General features: G+C 36.5%; 1 protein-coding gene across 3 annotated transcripts in view; it reads right to left on the bottom strand.

Moving 5' to 3' along the window:
* The window catches only part of EXOC6B (exocyst complex component 6B), a 624,123-nt gene that overhangs the window by 207,853 nt on the left and 403,012 nt on the right, over positions 1-13,258 (bottom strand). The window lies entirely within an intron of this gene.

Raw genomic sequence — 13,258 nt, 5'->3', positions numbered from 1 at the left:
TTTATGGAGAATTGGTATTAATTCCTTTTAAATCTTCGGTAGAATTCACTAGAGAAGCCATCTAGTCCTAGACTTTTTTGGGGAGGTTTTTGATTACTGATTCAATCTCTTTACTTATTACATAGTCTATTACAATATTCTCTTCCTTCTGAAGCCAGTTTAGATAAAGTGTATTTCTAGAATTTTGTCCTTTTCATCTAGGTTACCTGTAGTTGCCACAAATTACAACATTCCTATACATTTATATATATTGTGTACCCAGTAAGATACATTTGAAATCCTTTTTAGGGATTTGTCTTTTAAATCAAGTAGAAATGCAAAGCAGAAATACCCCCCTCCCCAAAATACTGATTTTTATATGTATTTACCTTTACTGGAATTCTTTATTTCCTTACAAAGCTTCAAGTTACCATCTAGGGCCCTTTCATTTAAAGCTAAATGAATCCGTTTAGCACTTCTTGTAGGGATGAACTCCTTCAGTTTTTGTTTATCTAGACATGTTTTAATTTCTAATTCATTTTTGAAGGACAGTTTTGTCAATTTTTGGTTGATAGGCTTTTTTTTTTTTCCAGCACTTTGAACATACAAACCTACTGCCTTCTGTTCTACAAAGCTTCTCATGAAGCATCCCATGAGATGAAGAATCTCATGAAGCATCCTGGGATAATTTTTTTTTAATTGTGTTATGTTAGTCACCATATGGTACATCATTAGTTTTTGATGCAGTGTTCCATGATTCACTGTTTGTATATAAAACCCAGTGCTCCATGCAATCCCTGCCCTCCTTAATACTCCTCACCAGGCTCACCTAACCCCCTAACCCCCTCCCTTCTAAAATGCTCCATTTGTTTCCTGGAGTCTCTCATGGTTCGTCTCCCACTCTGATTTCTCCCCCTTCAGTTTTCCCTTCTCCTAATGTCCTCCATGCTATTTCTTATGTTCCACAAATAAATGAAATCATGTGATAATTGACTATCTCTGTTTGACTTATTTCACTCAGCATAATCTCCTCCAGTCCCAACCACATTGATGCAAAAGTTGAGTATTCACCCTTTTGGATGGCTGAGTAATACTCCATTGTGTATATGGACCACATCTTCTTTATCCATTCATCTGTTGAAGGGCATCTTGGCTCCTTCCAGTTTGGCTATTGTGGACATTGCTGCTGTGAACATTGGGGAGCATATGGCCCTTCTTTTCACTACTTTTGTGTCTTTGAGGTAAATACCCAGTAATGCAATTGCTGGCTCATAGGGTAGCTCTATTTTTAATTTTTTGAGGAAACTCCACACTGTTTTTAAAAGTGGCCGCATCAATTTGCATTCCCACCAACAGTGTAAGAGGGTTCCCCTTTCTCCATATCCTCTCCAACACTTGTTTCTTGCCTTGTCGATTTTTGCCATTCTAACTGGTGTAAGGTTGTATCTCAGTGTGGTTTTGATTTGAATTTCCCTGATGGCTTATGATGATGAACACTTTTTCACGTGTCTGTTAGCCATTTGTATGTTTTCTTTGGAGAAGTGTCTGCTCATGTCTTCTGCCCATTTTTTGCTTTATTATCTGTTTTTTGGGTGTTGAGTTTGATAAGTTCTTTATAGATCTTGAATATCAGCGCTTTGTCTGTAGTGTCATTTGCAAATATCTTCCCCCATTCCATGGATTGTCTCTTTGTTTTGTTGACTGTTTCCTTTGCTGTGCAGAAGCTTTTGATCTTGATAAAGTTCCAAAAGTTCATTTTTGCTTTGTTTCCCTCATCTTTGGAGATGAAACTTAAAAGACATTGCTGTGGCCAGTGTCAAAGAGGTTACTGCCTATGTTCTCCTCCAGGATTTTCATGGATTCCTGTCTCACACTGAGGTCTTTCATCCATTTAGAGTTTAACTTTGTGTATGGTATAAGAGAATGGTCCAGTTTCATTCTTCTATATAGAGCTTTCCAATTTTACCAGCACCATTTATTGAATAGACTTTCTTCCTTCCACTGGATATTTTATCCTACTTTGTTGAAGATTAGTTCACCATAGAGTTGAGAGCCCATTCTGTTCCACTGGTCTATATGTCTGTTTTTGTGCCAGTACCATGTTGTCTTGGTGATCACAGCTTTGCAATACAGCTGAAATCAGGCAACGTGAAGCCCTGAGCTTTGTTTTTCTTTTTCAATATTTCCTTGGTGATTCAGGGTCTTTTCTGGTTCCACACAAATTTTAGGATTGTTTGTTCCAGCATTTTGAAAAATGCTGTTGGTGTTTTGATTGGGATGGCACTAAAGGATAGATTGCTCTGGGCAGCACAGTCATTTTAATGATGAAAAACTGAGATAATTTGAGCATGAGGTAGCCCTCAAACAGGCTGGAAGAAACAGACACAATAATTTGCATTAAAGATATGCTCTGATCCTTCTGCAGTCAGTAAACAGGGACCCACATTCATGAACATGGGCCATTACTGCTTCAAAACTACCAATGTGCTGGTGGGAAAGTGGGTAAAAGGCAAGTAAAAATACCACGCAGATTTCCTACTGTTATCAGACTGCCTTTTTCTTGACTCAGCATTTATTTGGTCGATGTTTTTGTGGAGGGATGAGAATTTGGAGCTGCCTACTCCACCAATTTCCTGGCATCATTTCCAGAGATGACTCTTCAAGCAGGTAGTTCACAAGTATATGTCACAGATCAGAGTTCCCCAAACCGGTTTAAAGAAACCAGTTCTATGGTTCTATGGTCCTGGATGGGACATTTTCCACATTTTTGTGATTGTCTAAAAACATAAGTTAATTGTGGTGTGTTTTATGTGAATACTTGTTTTTATCATTGAAAACCATTATGCTATTTTAGTGTTTGCCCTTGCATTTGTGTTTACAATTAGAATGGTATCAAGTAATGGGATATTTTTGCCATGAGCAGAAGGGCAGACATGGACTTTATGCACCTGTATCAAGTGAAAGTCAAAACAGTTTACCATACAGTACAAAAAAGTTTCACCATAGGTTAACTAGACAAAGTTGGTAGAAAATTGAAAAATCACACATCACATGTGACTGAAAATTCTGCACTGATATTCAATATGATTCATGTTGGATATAGCACTTTCGTTTTAGCAAAACCACAAATTGATCTTACTAAGTTAATGTTGTTAATTTTAATTTTATTCATTGTAAATTTTTAGATTTAAGTTATAAATCTGTTTAGGTTTATAGTTTGGATATTTATATCTACTTTCTATATACACAAATATATGTGACACTATAAAAAAAAATGGGAGATTTGAGACCAAGAAATTTTTACACTGACAATATGGCAGATGAGCTGACATAAAACATAGAAATTATGAATTCAATATCATAGTATTTTTTAGTTAAAGAGCTGAGTTTGAAAGAATAGGAAATATCTAGGTACTGGGGCAAAACCAAACCAAAACAAAAACTAACTAAAAACCAGAGCAATGTGATCCTGAGCTGATCCTCTCAGATCTCAGAAGGACATGAAGCCAGAACTACCTAACAGCTACATACTGGATTTTAGGGTCAATACAGGGATAGACCTCGGGTTCCACAGAAGGATGGAGATATAAACTAGACTCCTGCTTCTTAGCAGCTAAGACAACAAAGTACTTGCTGCTACAACAAAGTACCATAGACTGGGTAGCTTATAGACATCAGAAACTTATTACTCATAGTTCTGGAGACTAGAAGTCCAAGATCAGGATGCCAACATGACTGGGTTCTGTTGACAGCCCTCATCTGAGTTGCATACTGCCAACCTCTTACTGCATCCTCACATGGTTGAGAAGAAAACAAGCTGGCTCTCTGGCCTCTTCTTATAAGGCACTAAGATTTATGGGGTACCTGGGTGGCTCAGCCCAGGTTGAACATCAGTTGGTTGAGCATCTGTCTCTGGCTCAGGTCATGGTCCCAGGGTCCTAGGATTAAGCCCTATGTCGGGCTCCCTGCTCAATGGGGAGCCTGATTTTCCCTCTCCTTCTGCCCCTCCTCCCCACTCTCAAGCTCTCTCTCAAATAAATACATAAAATCCTAAAAAAAGAAAAAAAAGTACTAAGATTTAGATTTCAATATATATTAATTTTTAGGGGGATACAAATATTAAGTCCCTAACACTGCATACTTCTGAGACTCTGAAAGGCTATACTTTCAAGGAGAAGAGATCAATCCATGGAAGCTTTGCTTTAACTATGCACTTGCTGTTGGGGAAAAAAAAATAATAATCTCCCATGAGAAATCAAATTTCAAATGTTGGTGTGTTGCCAGAATATACAATACTCATGTAGTCCAGGAATCTCTAAGCTGGGATATGAACAAAAAAACAGTTCTGGATCACTGAAACTCCGAGACAACCAGGAAAAACAAATACAAAGGGGGCTCAATAGGGACACTTCCATTAATCTAGGAAATACACATTCCCACAGAAAAACAATTCTTGCCAAAGATAAGCTCATTATCAAAAATTTAAAACTGTATAAAGAACTGATTTTTCAGGGCATTTGGGGGGCTCAGTCGGTTAAGTGTCTGCCTTCAGCTCAGGTCATGATCCTGGAGTCCGAGGATACAGCCCCACATCCGTCTTCCTACTCAGTGGGGAATCTGCTTCTCCCTCTGTTCCTCACCCCGCTCATACTCTCTCTCACTTCCTCGCTCTCTCCCTCAAAAAAATAAAATCTTTAAAAAAAAATAAGAACTGAAAAAAAAAACCTGATTTTTCATGAGGTAGAGTCTAAAGATCCAAGAAAAGAATAAAAAGCATAGAGACCTGAGATAAAAAGAACTTTTGAAAGGTAAAATAAAAGAGATATTTAAGATGACAAACAAGATAAAAAGGATTTAAATAATTACAGAATAACAGAACATTAACAGACAATAGGAAAAAGAACCAAATAGGACTTCTAGAAAAATACACACTAAAATGTAAAATTCAATAGATTATCTACACAATAGATTGGACTACAAGACAGATATGATGAATTACACAGAATAGGAAACAGAGACATAAAGAGATAAAAATCTTGGAGTGCGTGGGTGGCTCAGTCAGTTGAGTGTTGGACTCTTGATTTTGACTCAAGTCATGATCTCAGAGTCCTGGGATCGAGCCGCACCTGGAGCTACATGCTGAAGGTGGAGCTTGCTTAGAAGTCTCTCTTTCCGGGGCACCTGGGTGGCTCAGTGGGTTAAGCCGCTGCCTTCGGCTCAGGTCATGATCCCAGGGTCCTGGGATCAAGCCCCACATCGGGCTCTCTGCTCAGCAGGAAGCCTGTTTCCTCCTCTCTCTCTCTCTCTGCCTGCTTGTGATCTCTATCTGTCAAATAAATAAATCTTTAAAAAAAAAAAAAGTTCAAGTAAATGTGAATTTAAAAAAAAAAAAAAAGAAGTCTCTCTTTCCCTTTCCATCTGCTCCTCCTTCCACTCATGCTCTAAATTAATTAATTAATTAACAACAAATAAAATCTTTTTTAAAAAGTGATAAGAAAAGACAAGTTTCCCACAAAGGAACAATGAATCAGGCTGACAGCAACAAGAAGAGGCTAGAGGATGAGGAAATAATATCTTCCCAAGGCAGAAGGAAAATAAGGCTTAATTCAGAATTCTAATACTAGTTAGAGATGAACTGAGGTAAAATAAGAACGTCTTCAGATAAAAGGGTTTCATCCATCACTTAAATATGAGAAAACTGCTTAGGTAAGAACCAGGAGTGCACCCAGAGTAAGGTGATTTGGGGCAAGTCGTGGATACATACTTCCTAAGTCTAGAGAAGACAGTGGTCACCTGACTAGACCCACAACAAGAATGACTACTACAGCAGTACCACTTAACACAAATAACACAAATACTTCCGAAGAAGTGAAGCTCACTAAATCGACAGAGTATATAACACTTTTGCCAGAAGGTTTTTCTGCCTTTTGTCCTATCTTCATGGAGATAAGATAGCCCTTTAGCTAAATAAAGGAAACAATTATTGGCTTCAGTCTTTAAGTTATCTTTTCTTTAGGCCAGATAAACCAATTTTTTTTTTCCAAATATCTCCATAAGATTCAGCTTCTAGTCCTTTCTTTCTTTTTTTCTTTGGAGAGAGAGAGAGCTTGTGCATATACTCGGGGGGAGTGGGGTGGAGAAGGGTGGGGTAGACGGTGAGGGAGAGAGAGAATGCTAAGCAGCCCTCACTCCCAGCATGGAGCTGGACATAGGGCTTGATCTCATGACCCTGAGAGCACAATCTGAGCTGAATTCAAGAGTCAGATGCTTAACCAACTGAGCCACACAGGCACCCCAAGTTCCTAGTCCTTTTTATACAATAGCATTTTCTTTTAGAAGCCCTCCAAGTTGTCAGCATCTTTTATAGAATATAAAATAAAAGCAGAATATATGTGATCCAGGAATGTTCTGATCAACATCAAGTAGAAGAGGGTATTGTTCTAGATCAGTAGTTCTTAAACTTTAGCATGTATCAGAATTCCCTGGAGGACTTACTGAAACAGATTCCTAGAACAAAACATTGAATTTCTGATTCAGCTTGCACTTTTTTAACAGGTTCTTTGGTGATGCTAATAATGTTGTTCCAGGGACCACACTCTGAAAACTGTTAAATAATATTCTGTAACACAATCTAGATCAATTTAGCTTTTTGGTAGACTATAGTGTTGCTTATTTAACCTGAACTTGCAATCTACTCAAATTCTCAAGTTGTTACAGGCACATTGATTTGAATAACCTATTAAACATTCCCATTCCTTGTTTTCTAACTTTATTGAAAAATGAACAAAAAGCATGTTATGGATGGTAGGTCATTAATGACATATTCACCTAGGAAAGACAGTATATTATGCTTTATATTTTAGCTTTAGTTCATCAAGCTAAAAAGAGTTCCAGACCTCTGTCATCCCTAATTTATAAGTGAGTCAGGTTTTTTTTTTTTTTTAGTTCTCTTGGTATCCTTTCTATGACATTAACAGAACTCAAAGGCTCTGTCTGCACTGAGTATTCTTCAAATAATTTTTTAATTCCATAATGACAGAATTGCTAAGGATGTCAAAAAACAATGAATCAACCACATAACGCTTTCCAAAGACCGTTGAAAAATAGCTATTGGCTCCTCAACTGTATGAACAGTTTATCTAACTGTCTTTTTACTAGTTGTCTAAAAAACCAGTTTTACGAATACTTATCCAAAGCTGAAAAAAAATTGCATTCAACTTTGAGTGCTTGACTCCAGTTAGCTAATGAGACAAGAAGACAACACTGCCATTTCCATACCACGGACAGAGGCTCTCCAGGGATATATTAACATGCTAAGAGAACAGCCTATCAAGGAACAGATGTACTCACTGTCAATCAGTTACACTTGAGAAATTAATGACCTTTACTGGTTTTGCTTAGTTATTTTTTGTGCCAACTTCTTGGGTACCAAAGTTCAATTCAAGCCAGTTAGACCTAAGATAAATCCCAGAGTACAATCTCCAAGTCTATAAAATTTTGCCAGTTTGCTGAAATTGCCCAGCTCTGCTCCAACTTACTTCAATTCAAGATGGTTTGGTTAGCAGAGGATCAACAGTCAGAGAATTACTAGATTACAATATAACTTTAATAATTCTTTTTATTGCTACCCAATGTTAAGACTCTATGCCCACTGCCTTAGCTGAATTAACCAGGTAAGAGGCATTCTCCTATCACTGAATTGGCGAAATCATTTTTGGAAGGAATATGAACATGCTGTGTTTCTACATATCTATCTTTTATGAACCATAATGAAATTCTATAGCAACCCTGAGGGATTGTGAAAATTCAGGTACTCACTGGCATTATCAAGTCAGGAAAGATAATGAGCCATAAGGTTCTCCATTAGCTAAATTAAAGAAGACAAATCTTCTGACTACTGTTTCTGCCCCAATCTCCTAAATTTAGCTACAGAGTTCTGAAAATTTGCAAATCAAAGAACAAAGGAAAAGCCACTGAGCCTGGGATCCTGCAAAGAATAAAGTGATCAAAGGCCGAATCATTGTGGCTGTGGGAAACAAGCAAAGTCTTCTCAAGTTAAAACAAAACAAAACCAAAAAAACCTCAAAAAACTATGTATGAATTATCTTGAAAACTCTGAAAAATGTCCTGACACTGTAGTTTGAAATGTATGGAAGACTTCCCATGTGTTTTTTGACTGCATTCAATCACAGACAGATGCTACAACTCACTGTTTCTCAGTGTCCAAAGTATGATTGACAAAATTAGATCACAGCTTCTAGAATGAACCACGCCAATGTAAAAGCCAAGAGAACAAAACTACTGCAAACACTGGCTCACTACACTGATGAGGAGGAACAGGTAGTACAAAGTGAAATTCTGACTACTGACACTGAGTTTACAATAAAACGGGACCTTGGAACTGTGAAAAATAACAATAGTATATATAGCATATATGGAGGAGTGCCAAATAGCAATACTAGTTTTTACTCCATATCTTTCTTTAGCCAAGTGTAGAGAAAAAGTGATTTTTTTAAAGGGGATTTTGGAGGCCAAGCATCTTTAGGATTCTAGAAATGAAAACAAAAACCAAATATTGACCAAATACTGATTTATCAGAAACTTACACTAGGTTATGCGGCAATAACAAACAATCCCCAGATCTCCGTGGTTTACAACTATAAAGATTTATTTCTTGCTCATGTTACATGTCAGCTGGGGGTCAGGCTGAAGAAGCAGCCCCTTCCTGGCACAAAGGTGAGACAGCCATGGCAGAACGATGTAATGATTCTCAAGGATTCTGCTCGAAGGTGACATCCATCCATTCTGTTCACATTTCACTGGACACAGGACATCGCATGGCCAAACTTGAGGTCACTGGGTAGAGAATTTTAATTCTCTCACAAGAAGAGGCAATAAATAATTGGGGAAAATAATAACACCACCATCTGCCAACTGGTCACAAATATTTGCTTTTTCCTTCCACATACAAATTACACACACCCTGCTCCCCAGAGGGGATAACCAGAAATTCCTATCCAATCATGCCAACAGAGTCACAAAAAAGTCCATAATCTTGTAATAGACTCTTTTTAAAGTCTAGATCTGGCACCTTTTACTCTGGAGACCAATAACTAAAAAGACAAGTTAGCTGCCCCTCAAACATCCAAACTATAATTACAGAATGGGAATACTACAATTGGAAAAATCTTTAATTTGTAAAGGGGAAGACAGGAAACACATGGCAGTCTCTTATCCATGTGAATTCTGAAACTTTGCTGGACAGAAGTTGTAAGAGCCACTTGCCCTGGGAGTAAAGAACATTCCTTAATGGGGCCTGCAGTGGCTTCCTTGTTCACTGCTCTCTGAGGCTGCTGGTTCTGGCCTCAGGGAGGACATTCACTTTTCTCGATTCTTGACTCAACTTTAACTCAACTTTAACTGAATCTGAGGTTTTAACAAAACTGTGCGAGCTTTAGCTCTGATGTGGTCTTTGATAGTGGCTGAAATATAATGAGTTTCTGTCCATTCGAATAATTTTCAATTATATATTTAATCAGTTGAAAAAGAGAAACGGATAAATATGGTTGACTCTTCAACTGCTGGGATTTCTAGATTCTCCCTATTTCCTTTATACCCTGTTAATAAACAGGCCAATTCTTTCCTGAGTTTATCTCTACTTTGTAAGAAAAGGAAGGCAACAGAAACCAAAGAACATTGGTCACATTTTGTTTCCCAAACTCTTCTACTGCCTAATACCACATAATCTGGTTTATTATCTGATTTCGCTACCTTAGGTGACAATTTTGCCAAAGTTTTATCATGGAAACCACTATATTATATTACGAATATATACATATTCTTTCTTAGTTTTTCTATTGAGCTTGTTCTTAATAATAAGATTTAGATCTTAATCTTTCTTATATATACATATTTTCTTGGTTTGTCTTTAATGACCTAGAATTATCTTTTATTTTTTATTATATTAGCTTCCTTCATATATGAATTTCAACTTTTATGTGGTCAAGCACCTTGAAAATGTAATTTTGGTCTATTCTACATCATTGTTATCTTTTCTATTACTAAACCTCACTATTTTAGATGCTGTTGCTTTATACTGATTACTTCATATCCTCAATCTTTCCATCCAGGAATGCTGCTTTGTCTTCCTGCTAACAATCTGGTTTTCTTCTAGGTCCCTCATTTTTAAATTGCTTCTTATAGGTCATACATACTTCTTATTACATTTATTTCTACCTAGTTCATCATGTTTCTTGCAATGGTGAATGCAATCCATTTTCATCACATTTTGTAATATGGCATAAGGTATAGACAGGCTGAAGAACATGTACATAATATTGTATCTGGCATTATTACTAAACTCTTACTAATTCTAATATTTTGCAATTGATTGTCTTGGATTGTGTCGAGTGGATAATCACATTGTCTACAAACTGGACCTTTCTCACTTCCTTTCCAACAGTCCCACTACTTATTATTTTTCTTGTCTTACTGCAATGGCTTGGATCTCCAGAAAAACGCTGAATGGCAGTGGTGACAATGGGTTTGTTTGTTCTGGCTCTTGCATAATGTTTTCACCATTAAACATGATGTTTATTCCACATCCCTGGTAAACAGCAATGATTAAATTAATGGAGTTTCTGTTCACTATTAGCTTGCTGGGCTTCTATCAGGAATAGCCATTAAATTATATCAAATGTTACACTGTTAATTTCAAGTTAAATTATCAAACTATTTTCAATACTCAAGAGGTAACCATACAGTTTTTCCCTTTTAATCTTCCTGTATTGTGCTTTTTTTTTTTTTAACAATGTGACATAAACTTCTCTTACTTAATTTTGAGGTTGTTTGCCTTCATTCTATTTTCTATAATGTTAATATTGCTTTCTTTTTCTTACATATTCCTGGAATATTTTCTCACACATTTATTTGAGTAGGGAGGGAGAGGAAGGGATGATGGGTATTGAGGAGGGCACATGCTGAGATGAACACTGGGTGTTATACTTAACTAATGAATCACTGAACACTACATCAAAAACTAATTATATACTATAGAGTGGGTAACTGAACATAATAAAAAAAAGTTATTTTATTTGAGTAGTATTTCTTACAAACAATACGAAGTCAAATTTTTATTTAAGGCAAATCTGACAGTCTCTATGTTTAAAAGGAAATTTTATAATTTTCACATTAGGCGTCATTTTTGACACACTTGGACTTATTACCACCATCTTATTTCATATTTTCTCTTTTATCACATTTCCTTTTTATGTTCTCCTGATCTGAATTGGTTAAATTCTCCTATCTTCATTTTTACCTCTTCTGTTATACATTTTTGTTTTGCTATTTTTAATTGTTATTCTGAAATTTTTTAAAACATTTGAAAGACATATTTCAGTTAGTTATTAGAGATATCAGATAGTTATTAGAGATAATCAATATTGAGAATCTCCAGTAGAATATGACAAAAATCTTGGATGCTTTCTCTCACCTTGTATCCACTACATGTTGAGATTTTCTGAGATCTGCCATTTACAATATACATGGATATCATTAATTTTAAGTATAAATTTACTGGTTTCTTTGCTCATTGTTCTTGCCTGGATTTAGGTTTAACTCTTCCTGAGTGATTGCAGAGAAAGATGGGAAGCTTTTGAGTTCTGCCACATCCTTTTTTTTTTTTTTTGCAGTGCTGCTATAAATACAAGTTCAGGCATAACAGAAGTCTAATTTCAAATGATTTACCTTCAGAAATATAACAATATTGATTCACTTTCTTCTAGTATCCAATGTTGCTAATACTCATTTAATCAATCTTACTAGATGATTCCTCAGCAGTGTCTATTCTATTTAGCTAATATATTGTGTTCTTAAAAATTCATTTAGTGTATTTTTAACTTTGAAATTTTCATTCTTTTTAATTTCTCTGAGCATTTAAACTTACTTTTGGAAGTTCTTCGAAGTCAGATGTTAGTTCTTCTCTTTGTCATTTAGTGCCTGCCTTTCATGTTGTTGGTTTCTTCAATTATTGGCTTGATTTGTCTGTTCATCATTGTATCTAAGAATCTACTTATCTTTCTGTTAATGGCTGGTTATATCTACAGTAAGATGTCCCCAGTGACTATGGTACAGGATGGGACACATTCCGAGGAGAATGAATTGGCAGTTTATATTTAAGCTGTGAGTGATGCCCATCTCTCCTTAAGGGGCAGTATCTTCATAAGGACTACCTTACCAAGTCAGCTATGGTATCCACACATACTCTGTTAGATACATGGGCCACTTCTCAACTATCCGTTGAAAAGAAATTGGAAAGGTTTAGAGGGCCACTGCGCCAACTTCTCTCCAAGAAAAATCACTGATAATTGTCCCTGAGTCCATTCTCTGTTAGTGTCAACAGTGTTGAGTAAGAATCATCAGAAAGGATATTTATTATAGGAAAAGGGAAAGACGTCAAGAAGACATCATTAAATTTGGAAGAATTCTGTAGAGGTAAGACAAACCTTGTAGGAAAAAGGTCAGACCTGCTAGAGAAAGATAAATGTATAACTACTAGAAAAGGTGGTCAGAACCTTAGAATGATTTGAACCCTTTTAATCATGCATGAGGGCAGATAGGGAAACAGAAATAATCACATAAAGAGGAGTTAAAAGGGTTACTGAAAGATGCATGGCACATAATTCATTCCTAGTTGCCTTGATAATAGGACCCCACACCATGACAATGAGGAAAAAAAGCATGAAATAATAAGTAAAAATTGGGCCAAATATGCTCTGGTTAACTACACCTTGGGTATTGGTGAAGTGTGAGAGAGGGAGCTATGCCACTGAAAAAAGAAATAAGGCATGAAGAATATGATTTATCTGTAGAAGAGTTAAGCTTATCCTGATAACTCAAGATAGCTTCTGGGAAGTGTTACCATGGGTATCATGAAGTTACGTACTCATGCTGTCCTGACATCCCTGCAGAGAAGGAATCTTGGGCTTTCTATCCTGGAGTACTATATCAATAGGCTAGAGTCTGGATAAATCCAGGAGCCATCTGCTTACTTTGTGCTCAGTACCCTTATCCTGATCACCCTAGAACTGAGCTAGTCAGCAGGGCAATAAAAGAATAAGGAGTCAACATGCTGGCTCTCTGCTTGGTATACGTGGTACACAATTTCATACTTGACCTTTAGAGAACGGTTTACTCCAGTATTCTTTCAGTATTCTTTCCCCAAATAATTTCATATATATAATCCCTTACCTTGTGTGCCAATGGAATTCTTTTTTTTTTT

The sequence above is a fragment of the Meles meles genome, chromosome 15 (assembly GCF_922984935.1).
Source record: "Meles meles chromosome 15, mMelMel3.1 paternal haplotype, whole genome shotgun sequence".
NCBI classification, from domain to species: Eukaryota; Metazoa; Chordata; class Mammalia; order Carnivora; family Mustelidae; genus Meles; species Meles meles.
This window is presented reverse-complemented; position numbering and strand designations above follow the sequence as displayed.